Genomic DNA, 12,431 nt, shown 5'->3' on the forward strand with positions numbered 1-12,431 from the left:
GTGGCGAGAGCCAAACTAATCAATGGCAGAGCGGTAGATGAAGGGGCCCAGCCCCAGGCCATCCATCACTGTCGTTTACCCGGGCCTGTCAGCCTGCAAATGGAAAAGGAGATGATGTGAAACAACCCATCTGCAGGTTTTTAACGCTCTTTACAAATTGCCGTGGTGAATAACTTGTTGCCTGTATTTATCCCTTTTCAAATTGTCTCTTCGCTACAGTCATCCGTCTTCATTCTACACCCTGATGGCTTTCATGCAGCCAGTTGGGCAAGCTCATTATTTCCCTGGCTGCGGCCTGGAGGAGGAAGGGGAAGAAGGGACAGAGGGGAGAGAGGGGGCGAGGGAGAGAGAGGGGTGGGGGGGGACCCCTGGAGCTGCCATGCTGTGGGCCAGGACCTGGTGCCTGGGCCAGGATCTCCCCCAGAGGCCCCCTTCCTGAGTCCCTGCCAGCAGGGATCCTTGGGTTGCTAGACCCGCGGTCAGAATCGGCCATCCAGAGACTGCCGCGGCTCACCTCCCCATCCTTAAGGAGAGTCCAGCTGGCAAGCAGTCGCGAAACTTTATCCTGGGGATTCGTGTTCACATTTCTCCCTCCTCCTCCCCTTGCCACTTCTGTGTCTCCACTGAGACCCGCCCTTGGGTGTTGGTTCCCCCTGCCCTAAGTCCGACTCCCCCGCTGAGAGCCACAGCCTCTACTAACTGGTTGGTCTCCCCTCCAGCCCACCCTCCTCACTCTCAGCAGAAAACGAACACTTCTTCTGGAAGCGACGTGATTTCCTAACTCCATCAGTATTTGTCAGGGACCTGTGTGCCCCCAGCATGAGAATCATGTGGCCACCCTGCCCTGGGACCTCTGAGTCAGTGGGGCGGAAGACTGCATTTTAAACAAATATCCCAGCTGCTTAGTGTGCCCTGCAAAGCTGGAGGGCCAGCCCTAGAATCCACTTGACCCCTGAGGCACAGAGGGAGACTACTCTGCCCCAGGTCACACAGCTAGCCAGCAGCTGAACAGGAAGCAGCAATCCACTGTTCTTCCTGCTATACTCTGCAGGGAAATCCTTGGCTGAACAGTAGCTGTTTGTGTGTTTATCTCTCAGGCTCGAACATAAGCTCCTGAGGGCCAGGACACCGTCCCGGACACCCCTGTGTCTGTCCATCCTCCTCAGGCTCGACACAGGGTTTGGTGTGTTCTTGGTAAGCCAGGAAAATGAAGAGCCACAGACCCAAGCCGCCACATTTCAGTCTTGCTCCAAAAAGTAAACCCCAGCAGGTGGCTGAGGGCAGAAAGCCGCCTTGTGGGGCTCGGAGCTCGGCCCTTCTTGCTGGTGTGCTTCCGGCCAAACCCACCTTGTGGCCAAGTGCTGTGTTTCTCACACTGCTTCCAATATTTCCACTCTGTCTTCCACACCAGACCTTTAAATATTTGAAAACAGCTGTCAGGATCCACTTAGATGTTCTCTCTTCCAGGTTTCAAGTCCCCAGCTCCCTCCACCACCGCTCACGTGGCATGGAATGAAGACCCAGGGGCTTCCCAGTCTCCCTCCTCCAAATGCCATCCTGTGTGTCAACATCCTTGCTCCACGATGGCTCCCAGGATGAAATGCAATGCTCCAGATGTGGTCTGGCCACTGCCAAGCACGAGGGACATGCCACGATCTCCCCTCTTCTGGGCTCCATGATCACATTAATATCATCCAAGATTGCATTAGCAGTCCTGGCAGCTTCCCCCTACTGCTGGCTCACTTTGCACTTTGCCTGCTAATCCATCTAACTCTATTACTGTCTAATCCACAATTCTCCATCTCGTCTCTGAGGATTACATCAAAGTCTTTACAAAACACCGTGCTGAAATGCACATATGCCATGTCCATAGCACACCATATAGCTACCGGTCTGGAAAACCTCTCTGCCTGAGAAAGGAGGTCGTTTTGGCTGGACTTGTGCTTGGTGAACCCAAGATGATTCCTAGTGATCTCTCCTTTTTTTTCCTCCCCACCATGGACTCATGAACCATCCAGTCAATCATCTTTGCTCACTGTCCTCTACAGAGCTTTCTTCACCCAAGGTGCTTGCTCAGTATCTGGACTGAGCAACTGTGACAGGCTGCCTGATTGATTATGCGTGTTGTGAGGTTTATGGTGGTAAGCAGAGGCTGCCCGAGGAAAAAAGCAGCAACAGGAGCAAGTCTAAATACCACACACTCAAGAATGCCCATGGAGGTTGTAAATAGCTTGACAGAGGGATGTTTGAGTCTCTGGGCAGGAAAATTTATTAACAATGCTTCATGTCGTTCACTCTCCCTGCACAATGTTTGATTCAAAGAAAATATGAAAACACCACTGCCAAGCCTTTTCCTTTCTCCTATAATTAGGTACTCCGGATTTTTAATATCATTTTGTGTGTGTGTGTGTGTGTGTGTGTGTGTGTGTGTGTGTGTGTTTGTTTCTTCTGATTTCCACAGGCTATTTTTAGAGAAATCATGACTTACTTTTTGAAAGGCATAAGAGAAAAAGTCGTGTTCCCCAGCAGTCCAACATATCTGTCCCCTGAGTGACACACATTTAGGTAAGTCATAGCCGGCACCTGAGGGAGCACCCAGGAGAAAGCCCCCTGCTGCAGTGGTGGGGGTGGTGAGGGAGACATCTCTCTGCTCCTCCCTGCAGCCTGCGGCCCCAGGTCTCCCCACTGATTAACCCTCTTCTTCCTGCAAGAGGGAGATGGATGCAGGTTCTCAGAGAGACATGCTGGTAGCAAGGAGGCACAACTGGCTCTGGAAAAGGAAGAAATGAGCAGCTACCAGCAGTGGGAGGTGCTGCCCCACAAAGGAGTGAGCTCCCCATCTCTGGAAGGCTTCAAGCTGCACTGCATAACAACCTCAGTGTTCAAGACCCTTTCTGAGGCTGACTGTGTGAAATCTTCAAGGGAGCCTACTGGAAGAATTTTAGCTCTGAAAGGGAAACCAAGCCACCATCTGGAGGGATGATCTGACAGCCGGACTTCAGGAAGCAGGGGACACAAACACCCGTATCCGCGCCCGGTCCCCACACAGAGATAAAGTAGGGAGCGCTGAGGGCGTGCACCTCCTCCATTCAGCCTTCCTGGCCTGATCCTTCTGGGGATGGAAGTCCTTGAACACTTCCCCCGTGGCTCCCAAGGTAGCATGCGTACTCTCCCTGCCTGCCTTCCGTGGAAAAAGGCTTCTAATGCAGTTTACTAGCTGGTCACGGATTCAGTGTCTGCTTCCTTCAAGCGCTCACAGCCATCCAGAGACTCCTGTGGGCACCAGTTCCTTCTCTCGGGGAGTACGCAACCTAAGATCAACCCACGGGAGGTCAGCGCCCACGCAGAGCATGCTGCCTGACACACAGCACCACATACACCGGAGCACATCTGTGCCCTGGTGTGGCAGAGAGAGCCTATGTGTGCCTGTGCACACTTGTGAGTGTGTGCGCATGCGTGCAAGGGAGGGGAAGGTATCAGATTGACTTCGGGTCACATGCCCACCAAAAGTCTGCCGTCTCCCCCTTCCCATCCCCACAGCATTTAAGAATCACCCACGTGGAGGGCCCATGTTACAAAAGGTTGAGGAACCATTGGTAGAACTTTACAGTTTGCAAAGCCCTTCCTCATCTGTGATTCCGGATGGTCCACTCATTCACCAAATATTTATTCAGCGCCTGCCGTGCTCCAGGCACTGTGCCAGGCATGGGGTGACCAAAAACTCACAATGCCTGACTCATGAAGCTCACAGCCTAGTGAAGACTGACGTGAGCAAACAACCAGAGAAGTGTGTATTTACAGGCCACTCAGGTAAGCGTGAGAACGGAAAATTATACAGTGCTGTGGAGCGTATAACCAGAGCTGACCTAACCTGAAAGTCAAGGAGGACCACCCAGAGGAGGGGGCATTTGGGCTGAAGCTGAGGGGTGAGAGAGAAACTGGTCACCAGGTGAGGAGTGGGAAGAGGGGAGGATAAGAGGGAGCCCAGGTGTTATAGGACTTAAAGATACAGCCAGACTGTGTGTTCATCCAGGAAACACGGAATGCTTGCACACACGTTCAGGGGTTCCTGGGTCCAAGAGACATGGGGCAGCTGGGGCAGACACAGTCCTGCTCTCCCAACCCCTCAGTTAAAAAAAATCTTTAAACATTGCCCATCATTACGTTATGACCCTCAGGAAAGTGCACCCATGGAAATTATTTTTGTTCAGGGCAAGTTTCTTCTTCTATAAAATAGAAACAGAAGATCCCTGAAACATACCTAGAGTCAGAATTAGTCAGACTCACTGGCTGGATGAATGGTGGACAGACTAGGGAGGCTGAAGAGAAGGAAGGGATTTCTACCACCATCATGACCTCAGGTTGGCGACATTGGAGCTGGAGCCCTTCCAGCAAGTTCCATGAGCATGATTTGGAGTGCATCCAGCTTATCCCGGGGCTGGGTTCTTCCTATGACACAGTGAAGAGGAGTTTCAGGAAGGCTTCTAAGAAGAGGTCCTAACTGAACTTGTTCTGGAAAGGCAAAGAGGTTGGGAGGGTGAGGGAGGTGCACCGTGGAGGGGGACTCCAGGAAAGGGCCATGAAGTCCTGGAGGCGTGAAGCAGCTCGGCTTAGGGAACTCACAGAGCTGGGCTTGGCGGGAGCATAGCGGGCCACAAGTGAGGTGGGAGGTGAGGCTGGAGACCCAGGCTTGGACTGGTTCAGTCCTTGATCTGAAGGGCTTGGACTTTGTCCTGAAGGTCAAGGGGAATCACTGAGGAGTTTTGAGAAAGAAAATAATGTGGCGGGATATGCGCTCTGAAAAAAGAAATCCCATAGCCTGCAGAATGGAAGGGGAGCTGGTGGGAGTGGACAGAGAAGCGGGGAGGCGGGCTCAAAGCCAGGAGCACTCAGATGCTCAGAATGACGGGGCGCAGGGACTCCCCGGGTGTGGAAAGGCAGAGCAGAAGGAGGCAGTGAAGGTGAATCCCAAACTGATTTTCTGCTCAGCCGTTGGATGTTGAACTTGAGGGTCTCGTGAAAAACACACCGAAAGACAGCAGAGGTGGCTGGAGAAGTGAAGGTGAAGGTCAAGAGCTTGGCAATAATGACGTGACAGCCTGAGGTACATCCGGGTTTTAGGGGGAGATAGAGACAGAGGCCATGCCCTCCCCCTCCATCCTCTGGGCTCATGTGTGGACTGAACTTTTGTCCTGTGGCTTAAGGCAAACCCGAGGCATTCCCAAATCTTGCTTCTCCTTTATCACCTCTGGGGCCCTCTCTCCACACCAGGTGGGCCGGTGTCCTCTTTCCAGGGCACCAGCCTAAACTGCCCCCCTCCCACTCTGGCCAGCTCCCTGCTTCCCACAGCACATTGCCCTCCAGCAGTGACCAGATCCCATTTCTACAGAGCATAAACCCTCCAGGGGCTCCTATCACCCCAGAATCAAAGGCCACCCCCTTGCCTGCTTTGCCGAGCTGAGTGTGATCACCTCCTCATCCCGCCTCCCGGCTGCCCCCTTGCTCGGCTCCTCTCTGGCCTTCCCCCTGCTCGTCTGGGGGCCTCCCCAGCTCCCCACTCAGAGCCTTGGAGTTTGCTCTACTCTGTTCTGGGATCCTCTTGCCCCCTGGCCACCCCAGGTTTCACCTTTTTGTCTTGTGGCTCTCGGTGGAGAGGCCGCCCTGAGCACCCTTGATAGCAGCCACTCAACTCCCTTGCACCCCCTCCCCACGTGTTTTTTTTTTTTTTTTTTTAGAGAGGGAGAGACAGACAGGCAGACAGAGGTGTGTGGTGGGGGAAGACAGAGGGAGAGAGAATCTTAAGCAGACTCCATGCGCAGCCCAGAACCCAATGCAGGACTCCATCTCATGACCCCAAGATCACGACCTGAGCTGAAATCAAGAGTCAGATGCTTAAGGGACTGTGCCCCCCGGGCACCTGGCGCTGCTGCATTTTCATGCTGTTCACAATCAGTGTTTTTCTTGTTATCAGCTTGCTCACCGTACACCTCCCACACTCCTTCCACACACACACACACACACGCTAGGTATAAGCTCCGTGAGAGCTGGGGTCTGTTCGCCATCACACCCCAGGCCCTAGATGAGGACCTGCCCAGCTCCCTGCCAAATGAATAAATAAATAAATTAATGAGTAAATTGGCGCAAAGTGATGTCTGGTGCTGGGAGGACGCAATCCCCTAAAGACACAGCCAGTACAGTCCAGAAGGGAGTGTAGCCACAGAAGAAAGAGGAGAATCAAAAGTCACCTTTATTGAACACGTCAAGAGAAAAGAGAGGTTTCAGGTGGACGGATGGGCCACCACATCACACACGTGCTGCCAGAGAGACCTGGGGAGGCCCCAGGGCACCCACCGCCCTTAACAAGAGAGGATTACGAGGACCTGGCCAGAGCAGTGGGGCGGGGGGTGGGCAGCTGGCTTCTAGGGGCTGATGCGGTTGGCTGAGACAGAGGGACATGCCTGGGTGGAGCAGGTGGGTGAAGGTGTCTGGGCCAAAGTGGACTCACTCTTGCAGCCTGGCTCCTGGACCTAGCAGAGACAACAGAGAAGAGGGGACACTTGAGATGACACAGCAAGGGAGTGGCACTGGGCTCCCCAGAGATGTACAGAAACATGCAGTTGCCCCAGGCAGAGTCATCGTTTGTCATGCATTCAAACGGAAATGTACTCCACAGGCACTTAGAGGTAAGGTCAAGGGCAGCATGAGGAAGGAGCTAAGGGCTAAGGCTACTGCATGGCCCGGCCTCCCTCTAGCTCTGGCCCCAGCTGCGTCCTCCACACCCACAGAGCAAGGCCAAGGCTAGCAGCCAATTGGGCATCCTCCCCAAAAGGTGACCGAGGGACCAGTCAGCTGTTGCTACTCAAACGTGCCCCTTTGAGGTCTCCCCCAAGACCCTAAGCTGATGCTCATTGTATCCCTCCGGGCCATCATTTCCACTCCCCACGGGGAGCACTCGGCAGGTCAATAAGGCTCTCAGGAGCCTGTCCTGTTTCCAGTGATATTTCAGCACCCAATTTAGACTGACACCCTGGGATCAATAACGCAAGGGTGGGGGTGGCTGCTGGAACTTGACTCCTCAGTCCCATCCAGTTCCAGCTTTCTCAGAGACAACCTGAGCGTCTGATAAGACCAAGTATCCCTTCATTCTAATGGCTCACTCTCAGAGGGAGTGCGACCGAGACCAGTGATGGATGAATGACGCTCCTTCCGGGATGCCTGGAACAATCCTGCCGTCTGAGTGAGGGTGGGGAAATGGACAGAAAGTGGAGCCAAGAACACGCACTTACGAAAGATTCTCAAATCAAAACACGATGCGACATTTCATAGGCACATCAGATGCCTTCCGAGACAAGAACCGCTGTGTCGTGGGGGCAGAGGGAAAGGGAAGGGAGTAGCTGGTCCGTTCCGGAGAGAAACTCTAGTCCAGGGGAAGTGGACACACCGGGGTCGGAGGGCTGCATGAGGTGGTGCTGAAGGCGCCGCTGGCCTCAGAGCCAAGCAGAGCTAATCCCAAACAATTGCAACAGGACATCCATTTTTAGCAGTTTTGAGGAAATTGGGGATTAGGAATTGGCCCAGAGGTGGTGGAGGCTTATCCAGGTTGGGGACAGAGAAGGATAGGAAGTGGCCAAAAAAAAAAAAAAAATTACAAAAAGTAGCTGCTGGCAGTCAGGAGCAAACCTTTCCTGCTGAGGGCTGTTGGCCTCCAGAATCTTCTCGTAAGGAAGATGCGGTGGTCCCGTCGTTTTGTTCATTTAAAGCCAGTTGGGCCAGAGCCCCGAGCACGAATCACAGGGAGCAACCCCGGGGAGAGATAAGTGTGTGAGTGCGTCTGGGGCACATGCCCGGCGGGGCGTGTAATGAACTCTGTAGCTGCGATTTCCCTGCCGGTCAGCCCTTGTGAGGGTCTCCTCCAGAGGCCTGAGGAGGAGCCGCCCCGTTCTGGCCCCTGGTCCCCAGTCCTGGGGCCTATTTTCATGAATTTCACCCCTTGCTTGACTCACCTTGAGCCCTAGGGACGTGGGAGGCCAAGCTCAAGGCTTCCAGTGAAAAAGAACAAGTGAGCAGAGAGGCCCAGCGAGGGCACGCACATACACTCGGTGGGCTCCCTGTTTTAAATATATGGGGGGCTGAGCCCTGGAATATTGATGCTTCCTTTTATCCTGTCTCCCTCCTGCTCCACAGGGCCCCGGGCTTCCAGGAAATAAGATTTAGAGGCTGGAGGCTGGGGCCCCTGTGCCAGGAAGCCCAACACTGCTGCTCTGTGATAGATGCTGAGTGTTGCCCTCATCAGAGGAAAAGGGAGTCTGATTGGGAAAAACACCTGCCAGCTCTCCAGCTGAGGGAGTCCAGACCAGCTAACAAGGGGAGAGCCTCCCGCCAAGGAGCCAGAGTAATCCAAAGGAGGCTCTGTGCCTCCCTCCCCCATTCTGCCCATCTGGGAGGGGCTTGGGCCTCTCCCCTCTCCCAGCCATCAGCACCGCCTCTTCCCAAACCTCCTTTGCCAGTCTGAGCTTAGAATGCCCAGCTGACGAAGCCATTTCCCCACACTGACCACAGCCAGGGTCCGAGGTCGTGTCCCGCACGCAGTCCGCATACCCCCAGGGAGAGGGCTGGGAATCCAGACACGGCTGCCCGCTTCTCTAGAAGCAGAAACAAAACCGGGCAGAGACTGCCAGATCCGGCAAATAAAAACACAGAATACCCAGTTCAATTTGAATTTCAGATAAATGATGAGTAATTGTTTGGTCTAAGTATGTCCCAAATAATGCTGGGATAGACTTATATTAAGCAATTATTTACTGCTTATCGGAAATGCACGTTTAACCAGGCATCCCACGGTTGGTCGGGTGGCCCTTTTCCCTGGACCTTTTGTGAGAGGTACGCATCCTGAAAAGGAGACTGATCAAGGGGGGAAATCAGTCCCCCTCTCCCCCCGAAGACAGTATCCAGCCTGCGGCTTCTAAGGCTTCCACAGGGCTCTGGAAAGTCTGTTCAGGGGTCTCTGTTCTTCCAGGAAAGCCTGGGCGCTCACAGACCCTACAGGAAGCATCCACACAGATGATTCCAGAGCTCCCTCTCCCCTACTCTCCAAGCCGAGCTCCTGAGCTGAAGACCTCGGCCATCTTCCCACCCCACCCCTACTCAGCGTTTCTGAGAATCAGCTTCCCGGTAAGCCCTCCTCTCTCCTCTTTAATGAGAGTCCATTTACTCTCAGCCCTGGTCCAGATGCTTTCAGTGAGAAAGAAGTTCCTGTCCTGTGGTTTTGATTCTGATCTAGAACATTTCCCTTAAAACCATGTGCAGGGAGAAAGCGGAACACCTGCCTTTCTTTGTTCTCCCCCCACAGAGTCCCCCCAGATACTATCTATTCCTCCCCAACCAAGGCCCTAGAAGGGAAGCCTCAGCTCCACTCTGCCTACTGCCTTTTGCTCCTGCTCTGGCTAACTGAGGCTGGCACCGAGTGGCGGCCACGAATGGGCTTTGTCCACACCAGCTCCCAGCCGGCAGATGAGGACTCAGTTGCCTCCTTTCCTGGCCAGCAAGTGGGTCAGCCAGGCTGAGCAGCCCAGCATATGGACTGGCAGGGGTGTGGCAACTAGGCGTTGCCCAGTTCCAACCCAGAAAGCAAGGGCCCAGGGGAGCCCACTCAAGGCACTGTGGGCTGTGGCTGGGCGAGACGCCAGGGCCAAACTCCCCAGGAGAGCAAGCAGTCAGGCTGCCTGGCCAGAGGCTCAGACCTAGGCCCTCTCCACCTCCATGCCTTCAAGCCGGGCCCTGGGTCTCTGAGAGACATCTCATTGCTTCCTGCCGTCGCCAGGAGATGGAGCCAATTGGCAGCTGACCCCAGGGGACTCTGGTGGAACCTTTGCCAGGGGTGAAGAAACAAGGAACACCCGCCTCTTGGAGCACTGCCACTAACTCCTACCATCTCCCAGAGGTTCAGTTAAACATCATTGCCTCCAGGCAGCCCTCTGTGATGTCCCAAACCAGGTCAGAGCTCCCAACACACATTCCCTGAGCCCCTGAGTTTCTCTCGCATATCACTCCCCAAAACCATAATTACATAGTGGAGGGTGGTGTTTATGACAACAACTTGGATAGGCAAGACCAAGTAACTTTATTTCCTGCCCCCAGTTGCTTCTTGATCCAGGTTCTCCATTCTTGCTGGGAAGTGGGGTCTTGGGAAGGGAAGGAAGTAGTAGAGAGGAGATGAACAGGCCAGCAAGTAGTAACTACATTTAAAACTTTCTCTTTTAAATAGTCAGTCAAGAACCAAAGTCCCATTTGGTACCCCCAAGCTCCATCTTCCTTCCTTAGACGACCTTGGGGCAGGGGTCCCTGGCACACACCTGCTACCCTCTGGGTTATTGTCAGCCTCCTGAGATAACCCCCAGGCCACCTGTCCGTGGTTTCAACCAGGTGTCCTCTGGCCCCACCTGATCTTTCCTGACATCCCAGGTGCTCTCCCAGATGAAGTCCGGGGCTGCAGCCATGCCGTCCAGTCATATGGCCACCTCATCCTGGCCTTGGGCCTCCTGCCATCAGCCCCTGCTCTGAGACCCTCTACGAGCTGGATGCGGGGCGTGTGACCAGGAACATGGACCCAAGCCCACCCTGGACACCTCCATACATCAAAGTTACAACCGAACTCTGGGAGGCGGGTCCTCTCCTCAGGCTGCCCTTAGAGAGCAAGGCCCAAGCCCCAGCATGTTCAGGCTCCCCAAAGTTTCTCAGGAACATCTCTCTCTCTCACCCACCTGCTCTGGATTTGATGGCAGAGAGGGTGACACGGAGAATGGAGGGTGCTCAGGGCCCCCTTCTCCTCTCCTACAGAGCCCAAAGAACGTTCCTTCCCTCTCCTTCCCTCTCTGGTGTCTCCTAACCCCACCCTGCCTTAAACACTCTGCTCATTCAAACCTCCAAGCTCTGTTCTTAGAATGTAAAGAGATGCTTCTTTGGAAATGCAGAATAGCCTTTTATCTCTACAAACAAGGTGGTCAGGACCAAAGTTCACTGAGGCCTTTAAAAAGCCAAGCAATGACCTCTTCGATCCAAGTCATTCCCTTTCTTCTGTGTTTTCTCAGGTATAAAAGAAAGATGAGGGGCCAGTCCTCCAGCCCAGGTTTTCAAAATAACCTTAGAAGCACATGAGAAAAGGTAAACACCATTACCTGTGTGCCTCTCCATGGAGAACAGGGGAGAATCTGCAGCCCACCATCTCCCAGGGTCCCAGCAGCCAGTGGTTTTACGACCCCCCCCCCCCCCCGCAAGGGAATGAGGCCAATATACTGAGGCCAAAGACGGGACCCGGAAAATGCCACGAGAGAGGTACGAAGGCCCTTAGAAGGTCAACCGAGGAAGAAGATTGATCAATTACAGTGCCCGTCCTCAACGTATGTTTTAACTCATGACCCCGATAATGCTTTCTCTTGCTACCTGCTGTGTACCTTCCACCAGTCAAGAACAGTCTGTCAACTTTACTCTCAGCAGTTTTATGTACAAAAACAATAGACATGTTGATTATGATTTTTCAAACTACACATTCTCCCTGGCTACCTCCCACCCCTACTTTGTGTGGATTCTCAGGAAGCCCTAGCAAGAAGGTGTTTCGTGGTTTATTAAAGTCAGGGGAGGCTCTCTGGGTGGTATGGGAACAGGACTTGAAAAAATGGTGAAATCCAAACAGATACGAGTGAGACATTGTTCTAACCAAAGGGAACCCCTCAAAGCATGAATGCAGGCAGGCAGAGCTATGGGCATGCCCAGAGAATGGCAAGGGGCTGAGTCCGGGTGGCAGTGGGGGACACAGAGGGGAGTGATAGGAGATGAGTCTGGGTTGCCAAGCTGAGGAATTTGTACTTGGAGCTGAAAGCTGCTCTGAAGGCTGTCTTGGAGCTGATCAAGGGAGAATGTGTTTACCCTACTGAGCAGGAAGGGCCTGATCATCCAGGATGTAAAGTCTCTTCTTTCACTCCTCCTTCCTTCCCTTACCGCACCAGCCACATTCCTGCTCCTGGGGACAGAGCTAAGCTTCTGGAAAGGGAGTCTGTCTGAAGTCCTGCCCTTCCCTGAAACCCTGCCCAACCCAGAGTGGCATGTGGGTGGGCTCTGCCAGAGCTTACATGAAGCCTATAGTTGGAGGAATAGAGGGGGTCAAATGCAGATATTACATTAATTAGTATACTTTCAACTATATGTAACAGACAATCCAGCTCGAAGTCACTTAAACAGTAAGGAATCTACTGGCCCATTTAATTGGAGTGTCTAGAGGAAATGTGGGCTTCAGGACGAGTTTGATCCAGAGGTTTGTGACGTCCCATAGGTCTTAGCTCCATTTCTTCCTTTCTTTCTTTCTTTTTTTTTTTTTTTTATTCCCTCCACTCTGCCCTCCTAATATAGCAACGTCATTCCCAGACTGAATCCCTTCC

Source organism: Enhydra lutris, unplaced genomic scaffold (assembly GCF_002288905.1).
Source record: "Enhydra lutris kenyoni isolate GAN:26980312 unplaced genomic scaffold, ASM228890v2 scaffoldscaffold34, whole genome shotgun sequence".
NCBI lineage: Eukaryota > Metazoa > Chordata > Mammalia > Carnivora > Mustelidae > Enhydra > Enhydra lutris.